The sequence below is a fragment of the Polypterus senegalus genome, chromosome 13 (assembly GCF_016835505.1).
Source record: "Polypterus senegalus isolate Bchr_013 chromosome 13, ASM1683550v1, whole genome shotgun sequence".
Classification (NCBI taxonomy): Eukaryota; Metazoa; Chordata; class Cladistia; order Polypteriformes; family Polypteridae; genus Polypterus; species Polypterus senegalus.
In genome coordinates this window covers 87,122,893-87,141,670 of record NC_053166.1, presented here as the reverse complement: position 1 = coordinate 87,141,670, position 18,778 = coordinate 87,122,893, and the positions used below count along the sequence as shown (strand labels likewise).

General features: G+C 39.9%; 1 protein-coding gene across 4 annotated transcripts in view; it reads left to right on the top strand.

Annotated features, from left to right (window-relative positions):
* The window catches only part of b4galt3 (UDP-Gal:betaGlcNAc beta 1,4- galactosyltransferase, polypeptide 3), an 86,471-nt gene that overhangs the window by 13,478 nt on the left and 54,215 nt on the right, over positions 1–18,778 (top strand). Inside the window, exon 1 of one of the 4 annotated variants that reach the window (XM_039775414.1) lies at positions 6,935–8,566. The exons of the other annotated variants lie outside the window; for them this stretch is intronic. The gene's annotated coding sequence lies outside the window, so the exon portion shown is untranslated. Of the gene's footprint in view, positions 1–6,934; positions 8,567–18,778 lie in introns of those variants that run through there. 4 annotated transcript variants of the gene reach the window in all.

The window sequence follows — 18,778 nt, the reverse complement described above, 5'->3', positions numbered from 1 at the left end:
CATAGCGTGTCGGAGAAACTCAAAAGCTCAAGTTCACAAATTTGCACAGTGCCCAAAATAAATAAAAAATAAAAAAGTCACATATCTAAGTAGCCGTGAAAAGACGAGTCGTAGCCCACCGTCTGAGTGTCATACAAAAGTTTATTAGGTTACAGGGGAAAAGAGAAAGGCACACAGTGGGGGAAAAAGTACGAAATGTCAACTTTAATCTTGAAATTTCCACTTTAATCATGTAGTTTATTTTGTCATTAAAGTAGAACATCATAAACTTAATCTTAAAATCGTTTAATTTACTAGTTTCTCAAATCCCTACTAAACCTAAACCCTCCTAACTAAAGTAGTACGTTAAATGCTTTGTTTTGTATTTGATCTTCTATGTGCTGTATGTATGTGAATCACTACATGCTTCTTAAACAGGCTTTTTCTACCTCCGACAGGACACGGAATCCATTATATTCATGACATTACAACTCTCTGAATAACTAAAATACTGAGGTGTATACATGATATCATTTTCATGATGATAGGAGTTAAAGCATGTTATTAAACATGGGAACACGTTGGCGCAGTGATTGTGCGCGACCTTCGATAAAATTAATTTATTGCAGCAGTACTGTCTCTTTCAAACGTACTAACCTCCAATTCCTGTCCTTCCTTTTCTTTCTCTAAATACCCAATCACCACACAATCAGCTCTGTAATAGACGTTAAGCCATCTGTAAGCTTATAACACCGATTCTTGAATCATTCTTCAATACTTTTAAGGAACATAGAATAAACATGTACTATGAAGATATTTCAATCCTTCACGCCAGTCCCAGTGAAGCATACAGTGTGAGGCAGGAACAATCCATGAACGGAGCGCCAGATCCTTGCTAGTGTAGCGACACCATGTCCTTTATTTATTAACAATATAGATTATTTAAATAAAGTTAGTTTTATCTGTATATTATAATAAACATATTTTGCTGCATTTCATCTTAAAAAATGATATCGTCATATGTAAATACGCGCTTTATAAAATGGCACAGGTTGTGCAATAGTATAACTGTATCAGAAGTTTACAGTGAGGTAATTGTACTTATAAGTACAATTAGTTCTACAAGGAGCAGTTGATGGAGTGATTGATTGCGTTTAGAGCTCTTGAGATGAAACTGTTTCTGAACTGCGAGGTACGTACAGTAAAGGTTTTGAAGCGTTTGCCATGTGAGAAGCAGTTCAAATAGAAAGCATGGCCGAGGCAGCGTGTGCTTGATGCTGTATACCGATAATTCTCTTTCCGATCAGCTGCTCCGAGTGGTGCAGTGAGAGTAATATGGAAATAGATGATCTGCTGGGGCAACCCCTAACGGGAGCAGCTGAAAGAAGAAGAAGAAGGTGCAGTAAGAGTAACAACGCTGAAGCAGCTATGGCATTTAGAATAGTTTGACCATTCTGTGGGCCATTATATTGTTACAGGTTAATTTTAATCAGATGCATTAAACTAATAAACAATATGCGGTTAATTTCAGTGTATTTATAAAGCCGCGTCAGGGATGAGGATCTGAAAAAGAAAGATAAACCACACAGGAACAGTAGCATTGCTTTGACGCTGGGTGCCACAAGTCTGCAAAACCGAGCGGAGAACTTGCGTACGACAGAGTACGAGGTACTATGGAAATGTGTGTGGCTTTACGTCAAGTTTAGGTTTTATACATCGTGATTTGAATGTGGAAACGTTCGTACGCAACATTTATGTGCGTACACACCGTTTATACATGAGGCCCTAGTTCTGTACGATTAATTCTTCTAAAATTACATCAAGTCAAAGCGAACTTTATCTTCATCTCAACCATATACAAGTACCGTATTTTGCGCACTATAAGGCGCACTTAAAAGCCTATAATTTTCTCAAAAATCCACGGTGCGCCTTTAAATTCGGTGCGCCTGATGTGTGCACTGAGTTCCATAATCTGTAAAAATGTTGTTGTGCATTTTAGTAAGTGCTCTGCTTGATTGACTGTCAGACCATTTCCTGCCGACATAGGGACATAGTAATACGTACACTACGTACGCTGGCAGCGATAAACCAATTGCAGAACATTACGTAAAGCAACGTACAGATGTACGCTTACCTCCGCCACACCTACGGCAGGTAGGTATATTGTACTACTGGTGCGCTGCGAAACAACTTTTGTTTGGCTGAGGACCCAGAAAATGGCATCAGAGAAGAGACATGCTTACGCTGCACAATTCAAACTACAGGCTATCAGTTACGCGGTTGTAAATGGGAATAGAGCAGCAGCGAGAGAATTCAAAATCAATGAATCTATGGTTCGGAAGTGGAGGAAGCAGGAGAATGAATTGAGGCAAGTTAAAAAGACAAAACAGAGCTTCCGCGGGAACAAGGCGAGGTGACCAGAGTTGGAAGACCAACTTGAACAATGGATTCTTGAACAAAGAGCAGTCGGGAGACGCGTCTCTACAGTCACCATTCGACTGAAGGCAATAATGATAGCACAAGACATGAAGCTCGAACACTTTCAAGGAGGTCCGTCTTGGTGCTTTCGTTTTATGAAAAGGCGCCATCTCGCCATCCACGCACATGGCGCAGCAACTGCCAGCGGATTACAAAGAAAAGCTGACCATCTTCCAAACCTACTGCAGCAACAAGATTACCAACAAAAAAATCCAGCCCAACCACATCACCAACATGGACAAGGTTCCTCTCACTTTTGACATCCCCGTGAACCATACTGTGGAGAAAAAGGGGACCAGTACGGTATCCATACGCACCACAGGGCATGAGAAGTCGGCTTTCACTGTTGTTCTTGGTTGCCACGGTAATGGACAGAAACTACCACCTATGGTCATTTTTAAGAAGAAGACGCTGTCAAAAGAAAAGTTTCCAGCCGGAGTCATCATTAAGGCCAATCCAAAGGGCTGGATGGACGAGGAGAAAATGAGAGAGTGGCTGAGAGAGGTGTATGTGAAGAGACCGGGCGGGTTTTTCCATGCATCACCGTCTTTGTTGATCTGCGACTCCATGTGTGCCCATATCACCGCTACTGTGAAAAAACAAGTGAAGCAAATGAATACGGAGCTTGACATCATTCCGGGAGGATTAACAAAAGAACTCCAACCGCTGGACATCGGTGTAAACAGGGCGTTCAAAGTGAAGTTGCGAGCGTCATGGGAGCGATGGATGAGAGACGGCGAACACACCTTTACTAAGACTGGGAGGCAGCGCCGGTTGAGTTACGCCACCATATATGAATGGATTGTGGATGCCTGGTTTAAGGTGTCTGCTTCGACTGTTGTCCGAGCTTACGCGAAAGCTGGAATCATTGCTGAACAGCCACCCGGCAACGAGACTGACTACGACAAAGACGAGAGGGAACCCAGCATGTTTGATGGCGAACTTGCCCATCTGTTCAATTCAGATACAGAAGGTGAGGACTTCGATGGATTTGTGACAACAGACTGATCAAAAAACAATGTGAGTGTATTTTTAAATACGTAGTAGAATAAGGTGAAAACAGCCGTGTCAAATTGGGTTGTATGGATTGATTCTGAACGCGACTGAGAGAATGAAAAGTGATTTTAAAAAAAAAAAACAAAGCTAACCTTTACAAGGATAATAAATTACACCGGCTGTTACAGACTAAAATCAAATGTATGCTTTTATTCTAAAATAGTAAGACTAAGAGGAGTTTACTTCTCAAAACGGAGTGGTGCAGGTTCGAATTTGCAACCTTTTGATTCCCAGTCGGCAGCTGATTCTATTGCACCATGAATGTGTTTACACAGATTACTGTAGAAACGGAACAGACATGAAATGCGTGTGTTCCAAATAACGATCTATTATTTCCACTCTAAAACTTCACTTCAATCAAGGCATCAGCTGGGAGAAGTTCGTGCACGTCCTAAATTGGTGGGGGGATGGAATATCCGGCTGCTTCTAGCTTCTCTTTATCAGCACATTTAGAGGACAAAGGATGCTGGCGGAGAGGTGTGAAGGGATTTAAGAAGCGATTTAAGGTGGGATGGATTTACAAGTTTTTTCGTAGGCTCTGGTAATTCTAGTGTTAAGACATGTGTAAACAATGACAGGTCAGAATGTTTCACAGCAGAAGCATATCAAGAATGTCAAAATACTTAAAGGTCAGTGTGAGATTTTCAGTTCTTTTCTACATGCACACTAGTCTTTGCAGGAAAGTGGCTTGCATGTATAAAAGTTCTGTTTTTAGAGGTGGTTGAGGCAATGTGGAAGATCCCAGGTGGCAGCATTGTATTAAGGAGTCTGACAGCTTGGGGGTAAAAACTATCCTGCAACCTGGCAGATCTGACTGAGATGCTGCAGTATCTTCTCTTGGATGGCAGAATTATGAAAAGTCCATGTGCGGGGTGTAAGGGGTCCTGCACAATGCTGCAGGCCTTGTGGACACTGTGTTTGTAAATATGTCCTGTAGTCAAGGGAGAGGCACCCTAATATTCTCTGCTGTCTCTACTATCCTTTGCAGACACTTGCAGTTGGATATGCTGCAGTTGCCATACCAGACAGTTATGCAGCTGGTCAGAACACTCTCAATGGTGCCTCTGTAGAACATGGTGAGAATGGAAGGGGGAAAACTTGCTTGCTTCAACCTCCTCAGGAAGTGTAGTCTGTGCTGGGCTTTCTTGACTAGTGATGAGGTGTTATGCGTCCACGTAAGTTCCTCAGTTATGTGCACACTGAGGAACTTGGTACTCCTAACAGTCTCCACATCTAAACCGTTGATGCTGAGTGGGATGTCGGTAAGATGTGATTTTCTGAAGTCCACGATTATCTCTTTTGTCTTGTCGACACTGAGAGAGAGATTGTTGTCTTCACACCATGCAGACAGCCATTCCACCTCATCTCTGTATGCTGGTTCATCATCCCTGCTTATCAGTCCCAGCACCGTCATATCATCCACAAACTTGATGATGTGATTGGTGTTGTGCGTGGCTGTGCAGTTGTGAGTCCGCAGGGTGAAGAGCAGTGGAATAAGCATGCAGCCCTGTGACGCTCCAGTGCTCATTGTGATGATGCTGGAAATGTTGCAGCCCATCCAAACTAACTGGGGCCTCTCTGTCAAGAAGTCCAGGATCCAATTGCAGAGGGTGGTGTTCAGGCCCAACCTACTCAGTTTTTTATCCAGATGTGTCAGGGAGAGGTGAAGGGCAGAGCATATGGCATCCTCAGTTGACCTGTTTGAGCGGTATGCAAACTGAAGAGGGTCAAGGGAGGCAGGTAGATTAGTCTTTATGCATGACATGACTAACCTTTCAAAGCACTTCATGATGATTGGTGTGAGTGCAACTGGTCGGTAGTCATTCAAGCATGTCACTGATGATTTCTTCAGCACTGGTATGATGGATGGTGATCAAGTCTAGTTTTGAAAGATCCCTAAAGTCCTAAGGTATTCCACTCTACTTCCATCCATCCATCCATTATCCAACCCACTATATCCTTACTACAGGGTCACGGGGTCTGCTGGAGCCAATTCTAGCCAACACAGGGCGCAAGTCAGGAAACAAACCCCGAGCAGGTGCACGCGCACACACACACAACATGCACACACTAGGGACAATTTAGAATCGCCAATGCAGCTAACCTGCATGTCTTTGGACTGTGGGAGGAAACCGGAGTACCGAGAGGAAACCCACGCAGACAATGAGAGAACATGCAAACTCCACGCAGGGAGGACCTGGGACGCGAACCCGGGTCTCGTAACTGTGAGGCATCCACTCTACTTGGTAAGTTTATTCCATGTTTCTATGGTTCTCTTTGTAAAGAAAAACTTCCCATTGTTTGCGTGAAATTTACCCTTAACAGGTTTCCAACTGTGTCCCTGTGTTCTTGATGAACTTGATGTTCCTTCATAATTTTAAACACTTCAATCATGTCACCTCATAATCTTCTTTTTCTTAAACTGAAAAGGCTCAGCTGTTTTAATCTTTCCTTATAATTCATCCCCTATAGTCCTAGAATCAGCCATTTCACTCTTCTTTGGACTTTTAGTACGGCTATGTCCTTTTTGCTATGTCACAAGTGCATTATAAAGCCTGAGCATAAACTTCTTGGACTTGTACTCTACATATCCTGCTATATAACCTAACATTCTGTCAATCTTCTTAATGGCTTCTGATCACTGTCTTGCAGTTGATAGTGTTGAGTCCACTATGACTCCTAAATCCTTCTTATAAGGTGTACTTTCAATTTTCAGTCCTCCCATTATGTATTCAAACCTAACATTTTTATTTTGTACACGTAATACTTTACATTTACCTGCTTTAAATTTCATCTGACACAAATCTGCCCAAGGCTGTATGATGTCCAAGTCCTGCTGTAATCATTCAGTGGATTCTGCAGTAGATTATCTGGCAATCCACCTATTTTGGTATTATCTGCACACTTGACCATCTTATTACTAGCATTCCTATCCAAATCATTTATATAAAAGTAAAATCCCATTACAACGAATATCTTTACAATGAAATTTTCATTACAACAAAGTATTTTTTTATGGTCCTGACAGTTTCCCCATATGACACTAGTCTATAGAAATCTCGTTACTACAAAATACATTCAGCAGATACTTTCATTAGATAGATAGATAGATAGATAGATACTTTATTAATCCCAAGTGGAAATTCACATAATCCAGCAGCAGTATACTGATACAAAGAAACAATATTAAATTAAATAGTAATAAAAATGAAAAAAAATTAAAATAAAATTAATGTTCGCATTTACTCCCCCGGGTGGACAACGAAGTGCCCAAAAAGCCTTGGAATACCAAAAGAGTTGCTTACTTTATGAAGTTTTTTTCTTTAAGAAATGCAGTTAGACCTGTTCTGAGCAGTTCTGACAGGCTCCAAGCTGTTCTGCGTTTGCAGCTCACTTCCGTAGAAAGATCCTGACGAGAAACATTGTAAAAGTTCCTCAGAGTTTCCTTCGCTGTTTAAAGTTGCGTTAAAGTTTAGCACCGTTCTGTTGTGCTTTTCGATTGCCCTCAATAAAAAATGTCAGACTCGAAAAAGTGACAGCAGTTCACCTTTGAAAAAAAGCTTGAGATGTTTGCGGTTCTTGATTCCGGTTTAAAGAAAAAAGAAGTTGCCAGCAAATTTGGAATTTCACTGTCAACACTCTCAGCCTTCTTGAAGCACTGCACAAAAATCAAGGAGAAATCTCAGGAAGGAAACCTTGGGCCTCAGCACAAACGTATATAATCTGCAGCGTTTGAAGATGTTGAAAGAGGAGTTTTTATGTGGTTGCAAGATGCTTGTGCGAGAAACATTCTGATTACTGGCCCACTCATCTAGGAGAAAGCAAAATAAATGGCTACTGCCTTGGGGTATGTAGACTTTACTGCAAGTTTGGGGATGGCTGATTCGCTTTCGAAATCACAGCAAAAGAAATCTGTGTTGTACAGTCGGCAGTTCCACTCGAGACAGTAAATGAATGGAGATCCAGTGAAGTTAAAAAATTGATCGCTCTCTACAGTCCTGACGATGTTTTTAATGTTGACGAGACAGATATTCTGTAAGCTGCTACCACAATGCACTTTGGATGCCAGGTATGATTCCTTGTCGCGGAGGCAAAAAATCGAAGCAAAGGCTTATGACTCTCTTTTGTTGTAATTCCTTGGGGACAGAAAAGTTTCGGCCACTTATCATTGGGAAGTCGGCAAAGCCTCATTGTTTTAAAAATGTGATGTTTCTCCCGTGTGAATATAAAGCCAACAAGCTCGCTTGGATGACTACCCCAGACTTCGGAGAATGGCTTAAACAGGTTGACAAGGACATGAAAAAGAAGAATCGGAAAATCCTGCTGCTCATTGACAACTGTCTAGCCCTCAATGTCATTCCTCGCTTAGAAAATGTACGCATAGAGTACCTAACACCAAACTGCACAGCTGTTCTTCAACCTCTGGATTTAGGCATCATTTGAAATGTGAAAGTACATTACACGAAGACGCTTTTGCGTAAAATGCTAGCCAGCATTGCTTGCGAAAAAAGTGAGCCTGAAGTTAATGTGAAGGAAGCCATAGAAATGATTGCTAGTGTCTGGTTGTGTGTCACAAAGGACATTATTGTGAAGAGCTGGGAAAAAAAGTAGCATAATTAAGCTGGCTTTCAACCCAGATGGCGGTGAAGACGAGGAAGATCCTGTGGAAGACCCACCAGTTCATGAGCTGTGGGCTAACATTGCATGGAAGTCATCTGGAATCCCTGCAGAGCTCAATTTCAATGACCTTGTCACCACTGATGACCAGGTACTTGTCACGATTGAGATGACTGATCAAGAAACTTTGAATAGTGTGACCAACGTTAAAGCTCCAGGAGCGAGTGATAGTGATGAAAAGAAGATATAGCTATAGTTACCAAGGAGAAGTGCTGGTGAAACTTTCAAGCACGTCAGAAATTTTCTGATCTATTCAGACGTGGCAAATGATGACATTTATGATGCCTTGAAACAAGTAGAAAATGCAGTGCTAACGTTAGTAACTAAACGTTTTTTACAGACAAAAGTAACAGACTATTTAAAGAAGTAAATACAGGTATGTTTAATTTTATGTTCATAAAAAAATAAAATACTATAATCTAAACAAAATTCCATTATAACAAATTTTTCAGTATAACAAAATTTTTTTAATTCCCTCCAGATTCGTTGTAAAGAGATTTTACCTGTATATTAAAACTAGCAGCTAAAGCACTGACCCTTGAGGGACACCTGTTAACATCAGCCTAGTTAGGGTTAGGGTTCTGTTAGGGTTCTTTGCACTAGACCTCTGCTTCCTGTGTCTGGGCCAATTCTTTCATCTACAAACACCACCCAGAACTTCCACTTCTTTTAGTTTGATGTCCAACCTCTCATGTGGCATATTACAAAATGCTTTCTGAAAGTGCAGATAGTCATATGCTTCACTTTAGATCATTTACTTTTGTTGCTTCCTCATAGAATTAAGGCATGTTGATTAAACATGACCTCCCTCTTCTGAACCCATGGTGATTTTTCATTAAAACACATTTTTTTAATTATAAAACATTGTTCATGTCATGTGCTGCTTAATTATTTTTTTAACAAAATTATGTTTTGTTATTTTATTGGTTATATTTAGTACTAGCAGAATACCCGCGCTTCGCAGCGGAGAAGTAGTGTGTTAAAGAAGGTACGAAAAAGAAAAGGAAAAATTTTAAAAATTAACATGGTTGTCAATGTAATTGTTTTGTCACTGTTATGAGTGTCGCTGTGATATATATATATATATATATATATATATATATATATATATATATATATATATATATATATATATATAAAATACCCGGCTTAGCGATGTTATGTGTTAAAGAAGTTATGAAAAGAAAAGGAAACATTTTAAAAATAATGTAACATGATTGTCAAAGTAATTGTTTTGTGTATTTGGCGGCAGCGCCACAAAGTTGTTTTCGGTAGCTGCATCAGAAAATGTACCACGACGCCTGACACGCCTCCTTTTACTGTTTTCTTACAGCTTGGATTGCTGCTGTCATATACACACACACACACACACACACACATACATACATACATACATACATACACACACACACACACACACACACACACACACATATATATATATATATATATATATATATATATATATATATATATATATATATATATATATATATATATATATATATATATATATATATATATATATATATATATATATATATATATATATATATATATATATATATATATATACATATATATATATATACATATATATATATATATATATATACATATACATATATATACATATACATATATACACATACATACCTATCTACATCATATATACACACACAAATTATATATGTGTGTGTGTATATATATATATACACATACATATACTTGTGTGTATGTTTGTATGTGTCTATATGTGTGTATATAGCTTTGGTCACTGAGTGCAAGGGAAAAATAATAAATTATAGTCTATAAGTTATTAAACAGTAAAACATTAACGCTTTAAGAAGTACAGGTACATTGAAATTACATTTTCTATGTGAACATTCAAATTTGTGCCTCTGGTAATGTGCCTTACCGGCATTTAAAGAAAATTAGTTTTGTGTCCTCTGCAGTGTTAAGAGAGAAAGGCTTTGGTTTGGGATAAAAGGAAAAAAGGTGTATAGAAAGGAAAGTTGCCTTTTTCTTTTATATAGTATAGAGAGATGTGTTCGCTGACGTTATGATCGCCTTTTGGGGACAGTCGCGTGGGTCTTGTGTAGACTGGTGAGACGCCCCGCCATTAATCGGCTGTGATGGCACTGTCAGTCCTCCACTCCTGTGCGTGTCTTCATAATCCGAACTGAGGACCTCATAATCGTACACGTGCAAAAGAAAGTGTGAATCGCCTTAATATTATTTTGCCGTGGTGTAGAAAAGGGGTCCCGTGTTTGCACTTGTCTGGGCTATAGCGCAGGGGGAGGATGAAAAAAATGAAAAGTGCTCACTTTGACTTAAGGCAGAAGCGCAGTCAGTGTCTCAAAGGCCTGCACAGCTATGCACACGCGCTGGCTGCTCGACTTTTGCAGGGCAGGAGACCCCAGTTTTTGCAGACACATTCATGATATCAAAAGTCTCGCGCTCTTTGAGGTCATTCATATATATATATATATATATATATATATATATATATATATATATATATATATATATATATATATATATATATATATATATATATATATAATACCCGCTACCGCAGCGGAGAAGTAGTGTGTTAAAGAAGTAATGAAAAGAAAAGGAAACATTTTAATAATAACGTAACATGATTGACATTGTCATGAGTGTTGCTGTCATATATATGCCTGCCTAAATAAGTCACCCTCGCTTTGCTCTTACTTTTTACCGCTCATTTAATCATGGCTAGTGGCGGAAAAATTATAAAATGGAAGGAGGATGGCTTTACCAAAACAATTATTGATGGTGAATCGATTATTCATAAAGCTTGAATTGGTGATCTGTTTTTCTGTGTTAACCTCATATTTTTCATACTTCTTCTCAAACTAAGGTGGTGCGAGGGTAAAATGAATCGGGATGCGCTGATCAAAGTAATCGTGTACCAGGAAATCATGCATTGACAAAAGCTCCCTTTGCTTGTAATGCAAAGTGTGATTAAATGCATTATTTTTAGCGTTATGGAGCACATGCATCAAGCTTCTCAGCTGTGCTTGTGCTAAGAAAAGGAAAGATTTTAAAAATAACGTAACACGATTGTCAATGTGACCTTTTGTAAGTAGTGCCTGGAGGATTCAGTGTGGAGAAACTCTAGAGACAGCGTGTGTATTAACTTGTGGATTTTTCTGTGAGTATTTGGTGGCAGTCTGACGGTTGCTTCGAAGACGCGTTAGCCAGAGCTCAGCTCAGAGCGAAATGAGATGAATGGGAGGGGAGATGATGACGTGACTCCCCCACCCGCCTTTAACTGTCAATCCCCCACAAACACAGTCTCGGAATTTGCATAAGCACACCCCTTCACCTACAATTTTAACTTAGTTACAAAGTGATCAAAACTCTCATTTATATCCTGCGTCCTCTCATTAAACTTGTATCCCGCATTACCTGTGGGCATGTGAAACGCCAGCGGTAGCCTGTCTATGAACTTAATTTAAACTTTAAGTTTACACCGTGCTTTCTTTCCGAGTTAGCAGTACTCATGAATATGGTAGTATACGTGACTCGCTCGCTTCTTATTGTTTCGCTGCCTTCTCAATTATATAATGCATGTTTTCTTAAGCGCTTTTTGGAGGTCTTCCTGGTTTTCTACGCACTGCGTTGACAGTCAGTTCACGTGATTACGTGGGAGGCGTGATGATGTCACACAAAACTCCGCCCCCCCACGTCTTTCCAGCTCAACTCTATTACAGTTAATGGAGAAAAATACCTTCCAGTTATGACCATTAGGCGTAGAATTTCGAAATGAAACCTGCCCAACTTTTGTAAGTAAGCTGTAAGGAATGAGCCTGCCAAATTTCAGCCTTCTACCTACACGGGAAGTTGGAAAATTAGTGATGAGTCAGTGAGTGAGTGAGTGAGTGAGTGAGTGAGTGAGGGCTTTGCCTTTTATTAGTATAGATACAAAACATAAATAAGATCAAAAAAAGAATATACTGTAGGTGAGACTTAAACAATGAGAACACCATTTGTGTTATTCTGTAACCACTTTAGATCTTTCCAACTATTAAATGCAAAGCAAATTTGAAGTGCTGTTTATTCTTTTTTTCACAAATATTTTTTTTTTGGTGATGTTAGGTTTTTAAAGACCTCAGGACTATGAAATTGTTTCATTATTAAAAAGTTTCTTTTCTTGGGTTATCTGAAAATATCTAAGAACCTCTTGTCAGTCAGTCTGGCACATCTAGCTTTATGTGCTTGTACATACATACATGCACACACACATATACATAAAATCCAACGTGTGTCTGTAGGTCTGCCCACTTTTCACGAGAGAACTACTTAATGGATTTAGATCAGGGTTTTTTTTTTTCTGATAATTTGCTTGATCATTCCGGTTAATTTTGCAATTTTTCTCATCACACAAAGAATCATAGTTTTCTTGCAGGAGCGATATATTTCCACTAGTTTGAGACAGAGACTGCAGGCCGAGGGGAGGGGGATGCATGACATCAGGAGTGGGGAGCTGGGCAGGGCCCTCCTCACTGTCCTTTTTCACTAGTACGCAGGCAGAGCCACGGGGCACGGCTAATTTATAATGATTCTGTGTGTTGGTGCGAGTATGTAGGTCGGCGAGACATTTCTGTTGGTCGCAGCTAGGCTGTATGTGCCTTTTCATTTTTTTGGGATGCTTACCTTGAAGTGAAGGAAACAGGAGGTATAAAATGGTAGTGTCAAAATGCAGTTTGGGTCAGTAAGAAAGTATGCACCAAATAAAGAGTCAAATGCCATAGTCGATAATTGTTCACATTGAAGAACTGAAGACTTGAAGATAAGCCTAAGACTAAAACTCTGCCAGGAACACTGATTTCTCGCTGTTTTTGTGGAGGGATATAATAGCTGTGGCAACCATTGTTTATATTGAGCTTGGACGGACACGAGCGAAATTTTATAAGGATTTAGTCCTTTATGTGCTGTGATTCAAATAATATTCATCAACTTTTTACATCCTCGACTTGAGCCACTGATGATTTCCTCCATGAACATTGGCCTCTGAATTCATCCAATAACAATGTTTCAATATATCATTTGAAAGATGCAGGATTAAAACTTAATTGCCACTTCATTAATATGTTTCTGTTACTGGATTGCACACACCACACTGTTCTCTGCTTGACTGTGCAATTGAGCGCTGCAAAGGACCAGCATACCTATACTGTACTTCTGCTTTTTGCCTTAAACCCAGTGAGTCTGGGGTAATAATGCAGGTAATTTTACTTTATTTTACTTAAGTATTACATGAGGTTACTTGTTACTTTAAAAAGTAATTGGACGACTTAATGCACATTAATTTAATGTGTTAGCCCTACACTACTCCCAAAATTCAGCTGAACATACAATGCTAAGATCAGCTACACATCAACATAAACGTAGAGATTGGGAGCATATGCTGATAGCGCATTGCTGCACCCACCACATAACGAACCACCTGGATACCTGATACCTCAGCACCACAACTGGAACAGTGTGAGGTTTTTGCAGTGGCTGGAGGGCCAATCCTGCTACCAACCCCAAAGTTTTCCTGTAAATTGTATGACCTGCTTGCAGGGCTGGATGTAGATTAATGTCATACCCACGCTGAAGCAATTGCAGGTTAATGGCCTTGCTCAAGGGCCCAGTGGAGTAGAGTCACTTGTGGTGTTTAAGGGATTTGAACCAGCGACCTTTCAGTTGCTGGCACAGATCCCTATTTTCAGAACCACTACCATAAATGTAGTGATTGCTGAAATTTTGTGTGATTATTTCAGCCAGAAGAAGGAAAAATGTGATCATCTGAGCATTTCCCTCAAATAATATGTATCTTTGTGGATGCTTCTACTTGTGGCTGCTGAAAGCATGTGCAAAGCATACACATGTACAAATGAAGAGAGGACAGCAGAGATGCACAGACTACAGAATCCTTAAGTGTAACCCACTTAAGGTTTTGCATGGTCAAATAACTAGGTTACTGGTGGAGAAATAACCCGCTCCAGTTATAACCCGCTCATGTGGTGTCAGAAAGAACAGAGGAAAACAATGCATTACAAAATAACAATACTTTCTGCTAATGTCATTTTGTTCTAACACACTAATCCGAGAGTAACAGTTATAATGGTCAGTCAGTCGCTTCTTTTCTTTTTTTTTTTTTTTTTTTTATTTATTTTATTCTAATCATTCTATACAAATAGCTAAATTTTTACAAAAAAAATAGGATGAAAACAAATTAACCCCCACCCCTAAGAAAGAGAGCATGGCCAACGGAGTAAAACTTAAAGCTTGTAAACATACCTAAATTGGTTAGTTTAAAAGGGCAATAGAGATGAATGGAGAAGAAAAAGAAATGCGGAAAGAATTGCTTCCTCGGTGCTTTAAGAGCTTATTCTAAAATATTATTGATTAGATCCTGCCAGGTTTTGAAAAAATTCTGTACCGATCCTCTAACTGAGAATTCGATTTTTTCCAATTTCAAATAGTATCAAACATCAGTTTCCCACTGACTTAGAAGAGGAGAGTTAGGATTCTTCCAGTTTAACAAAATAAGTCTGCATGCCAATAGTGTAGTGAATGCAATCACAGTTTGTACATAGCTCCCATCAGTTATAACCTGCTCATGTGCTGTCAGGAAGAACAGAGGAAAACAATATGTTACAAAATAATGTTTTTTTGCTAATGTCACTTTGTTTTAACACACTAATCAGAGAGTAACAGCTATAATGGTCAGTCAGTCGCTCATTTTCTAACACATTTTGTCCTGCCCATGGTCGTGAGGGGTGCTGGAGCCTATCCCAGCCAGTTTGGGGTGCAAAGCAAGAGCAAACCCTGGACGGGGCGCCAGTCTATCACAGGGTACGTATACACACACACACACAGACCCCAAACCATCTGACTTGCATATCTTTGGACTGTGGGAGGAAATTGGAGCACCCCACGCAGATAGGACGAACATGCAAACTCCATGAATGGAGGACATGGAATGTGAACCCTGGTCTCCATAGGCCGGAGTTAGGGCTCATTTATACTTCACGCGACGCGACGCATGCTGCAGCGGACGCTCCTGCTACGCAAGCGTTGGAGTGTTTATACTTGCGCGCGTACTTTACGTAAATCTGGAGGAGTCCACCAGGTGGCAATGTGAGATATTATCACGGCGAGAACATGTTTGGCTTCTCTGTGTTGTGAATTGCCTAAAACACCTATTAAATTCCGATAACACCTTACCGCAATATCTGTGAAAAGGATGTTTATTGATTAAATCCATCAATCCAGGGATGTGTCCATTCCAACAAGCATTGGGCACGACTGAGAAACAATCCCTGGACGAGGTCTCCGCTCATCGCAAGGTGAATACAAGCACACGTACACTAGCGTCATTTTAGCGGCACCAAATCCCCAAATCTGCTTATCTTTGAAAGGAAACCGGAGCACAGTGTGGAATACAAGCAGGATATACCAGCAACGTAACTCCCTGCGAGACAGCAGTGCTATTGCTCCGCCACCGTGTTACCCCCATGTGTGTAATTATTAACAGTATTCATTATTTAAATGAAATTATATGTAAAATGTAACATACGCACTTTAATGCATTTCATCATGAAAGTGATATCAAGTATGAATCTAAAGATTCTAAATGTGCAGAGAGTTGGAATATCATACATTTAATTTGTTCTGTGTGGTGATCTTTTGCTGCTTGCCGCAGCTGTCAGGTCCAAGAAGCTTGTAGCGATCAAAAACTCGGATGACGTTTACGACGGTCTGCTTTAATGATAAAGTAAACTACGAGGTTAAAGTGGACAATTCGAGATTAAAGCCGAAATTTCCACTTTAATCACAAAATACACGTTTTCACCGTGTCCTTTATTTTTTTCTCAGTGGTTCAAATATAACGCTATACATTATGTTGCTGTTGTTTAAGTTGCAAAAATAAAAAAAATAAAAAAGACGACACAAAAGATGGTATGTGAGACTTTTAAAATGTATCGTGTCATTACGATCGGGAATATGCGACGCTTGAATATAAAAGCACCACGAATGCATCTGTATGTCTGCATTTTGCTTCAACACTTTGAACCATTCAACAAACAGCAAAGCGCGCACATCGATCCCCGAAGGATCTCCATAGAGGCTTGCTGTCACATGTAGATAGTAAACAGAGACTCTGACGTCACGTTCCGACTTTTAGCACACTGCCCCGACTTTTTGCTGGTACTGCAACTCGCGCACGCGTCGCGTTAATTTCTGAGGACCTGCTCAGAGGACGCATGAAATGAACGCTGGGAACGCGTGGCAGCCATGATGTGGACACGTACGCGTTCTGAGCGTGAAGTATAAATGAGCCCTTATACTTCACGCAACGCGACGCATGCTGCAGCGGACGCTCCTGCTACGCAAGCGTTGTAGTGTTCATACTTGCGCGCGTACTTTATGTAAATCTGGAGGAATCCAGCAGGTGGCAGTGCGAGATAGAGAACAGGTTCGGCTTCTCTGTGTTGTGAATTGCCTAGAACACCTATTAAATTCTGATGTCACCTTACCGCAATATCTCTGAAAAGGATGTTTATTGATTAAATCCATCAATCCAGGGATGTGTCCATTCCAGCAAGCATTGGGCACAAGTGAGAAACAGTCCCTTGACGAGGCCTCCGCTCATCGCAAGGTGAATACAAGCTCACACATACACTAGCGTCATTTTAGCGGCACCAAATCCCCAAATCTGCATATCTTTGGAAGGAAACCGGAGCACAGTGTGGAATACAAGCAGGATATACCAACAACATAACTCCCTGTGAGACAGCAGTGCTATCGCTCCACCACCGTGACACCCCCATGTGTGTAATTATTCCCCCATGTGTGTAATTAACAGTATTCATTATTTAAATTAAATTATGATTATAGAAATTATATGTAAAATGTAACATACACACTTTAATGCATTTCATCATGAAAGTGATATGAAGTATAAATCTAAAGATTCTAAATGTGCAGAGAGTTGGAATAGGTCCAAGAAGCTCATAGCGATTAAAAACTGGGATGACGTTTACGATGGTCTGCTTTAATGATAAAGTAAAGTACGAGGTTAAAGTGGACATTTCGAGATTAAAGCCGAAATTTCCACTTTAATCACAAAATACACGTTTTTACCGTGTCCTTTATTTTTTTCTCAGTGGTTGAAATACTGTATAACGCTATACATTATGTTGCTGTTGTTAAGTTGCAAAAATAAAAAAGACATCACAAAAGATGGTATGTGAGACTTTTAAAATGTATCGTGTCATTACATTCGGGAACTATCTACATGTGACAGAAAGCCTCTATGCAGATCCTGCGGGATGAATGCTTCGATGTGGAGAAGCAAAATGCCGACATACAGATGCATTCGTGGTGCTTTTATATTCAAGCGTTGCATATTCCTGATTGTAATGACACCAAAAATTTTAAAAGTCTCACATACCATCTTTTGTACCATCTTATTTTTTTTCACATCGGCAACATAATGTATAGCGCTGTATTTGAGCCACTGAGAAAAAAATAAAAGACGCGGTGAAAACGTGTATTTTGTGATTAAAGTGGAAATTTCGGCTTTAATCTCGAAAAGTCCTCTTTAACCTCGTACTTTATTATTAAAGCAGACCATCGAACGCTATCCCAGTTTTTAATCGCTACGAGCTTCTTGGACCTGATAGCAGGTAAAGTAAAAAAATAAAAAAATAGACGGCACAAAAGATGGTATGTGAGACTTTTAAAATGTATCGTGTCATTACGATTGGGAATATGCGACGCTTGAATATATAAGCACCACGAATGCATCTGTATGTCGGCATTTTGCTTCACCACTTTGAACCATTCATCAAACAGCAAAGCGCGCACATCGATCACCGAAGGATCTCCATAGAGGCTTGCTGTCACAAGTAGATAGTAAACAGAGACTCTGACGTCACGTTCCGACTTAAAGCACACTGCGTCCCCCGACTTTTTGCTGGTACTGCAACTCGCGCCGCTGTCGCGTTAATTTCTGAGGACCTGCTCAGAGGACGCGTGAAATGAACGCTGGGAACGCGTGGCAGCCATGATGCGGGCGTGTATGTGTTCTGAGCGTGAATTATAAATCGGCCCTTACTGTGAGGCAGCAAGAGCTACTACTGTGCCACCGTGCCATCCCAGTTAACAACAGCTCAGTTGAAGCAATTTAAACAAACCAGGTACCCCTGCCACTGCAGACAACAGCGTAAAAAAAGATATGATATACAGTGTATATGTGTATATATATATATATATATATATATATATATATATATATATAATTGTATGACTTACCCTTGTTAAATCATTTGATCACATCCCTTAACTCTGCAGGATTAATTAGCTGAGTTTTAGTTAAATACAGCTGTTGGCTTGCTGTTCACACAAAGAACTTCTTGTTTTAAATGGGAGAGCTGAAATCTCCATTGAGACACCCAAAGAGAGGGAGTGGGATGGGAACACATTTTTGGCCAATATTCATCATCATCTTCTTATTCTTCTTTCGGCTGCTCTCGTTAAAGGTTGCCCCAGTGGATCATCT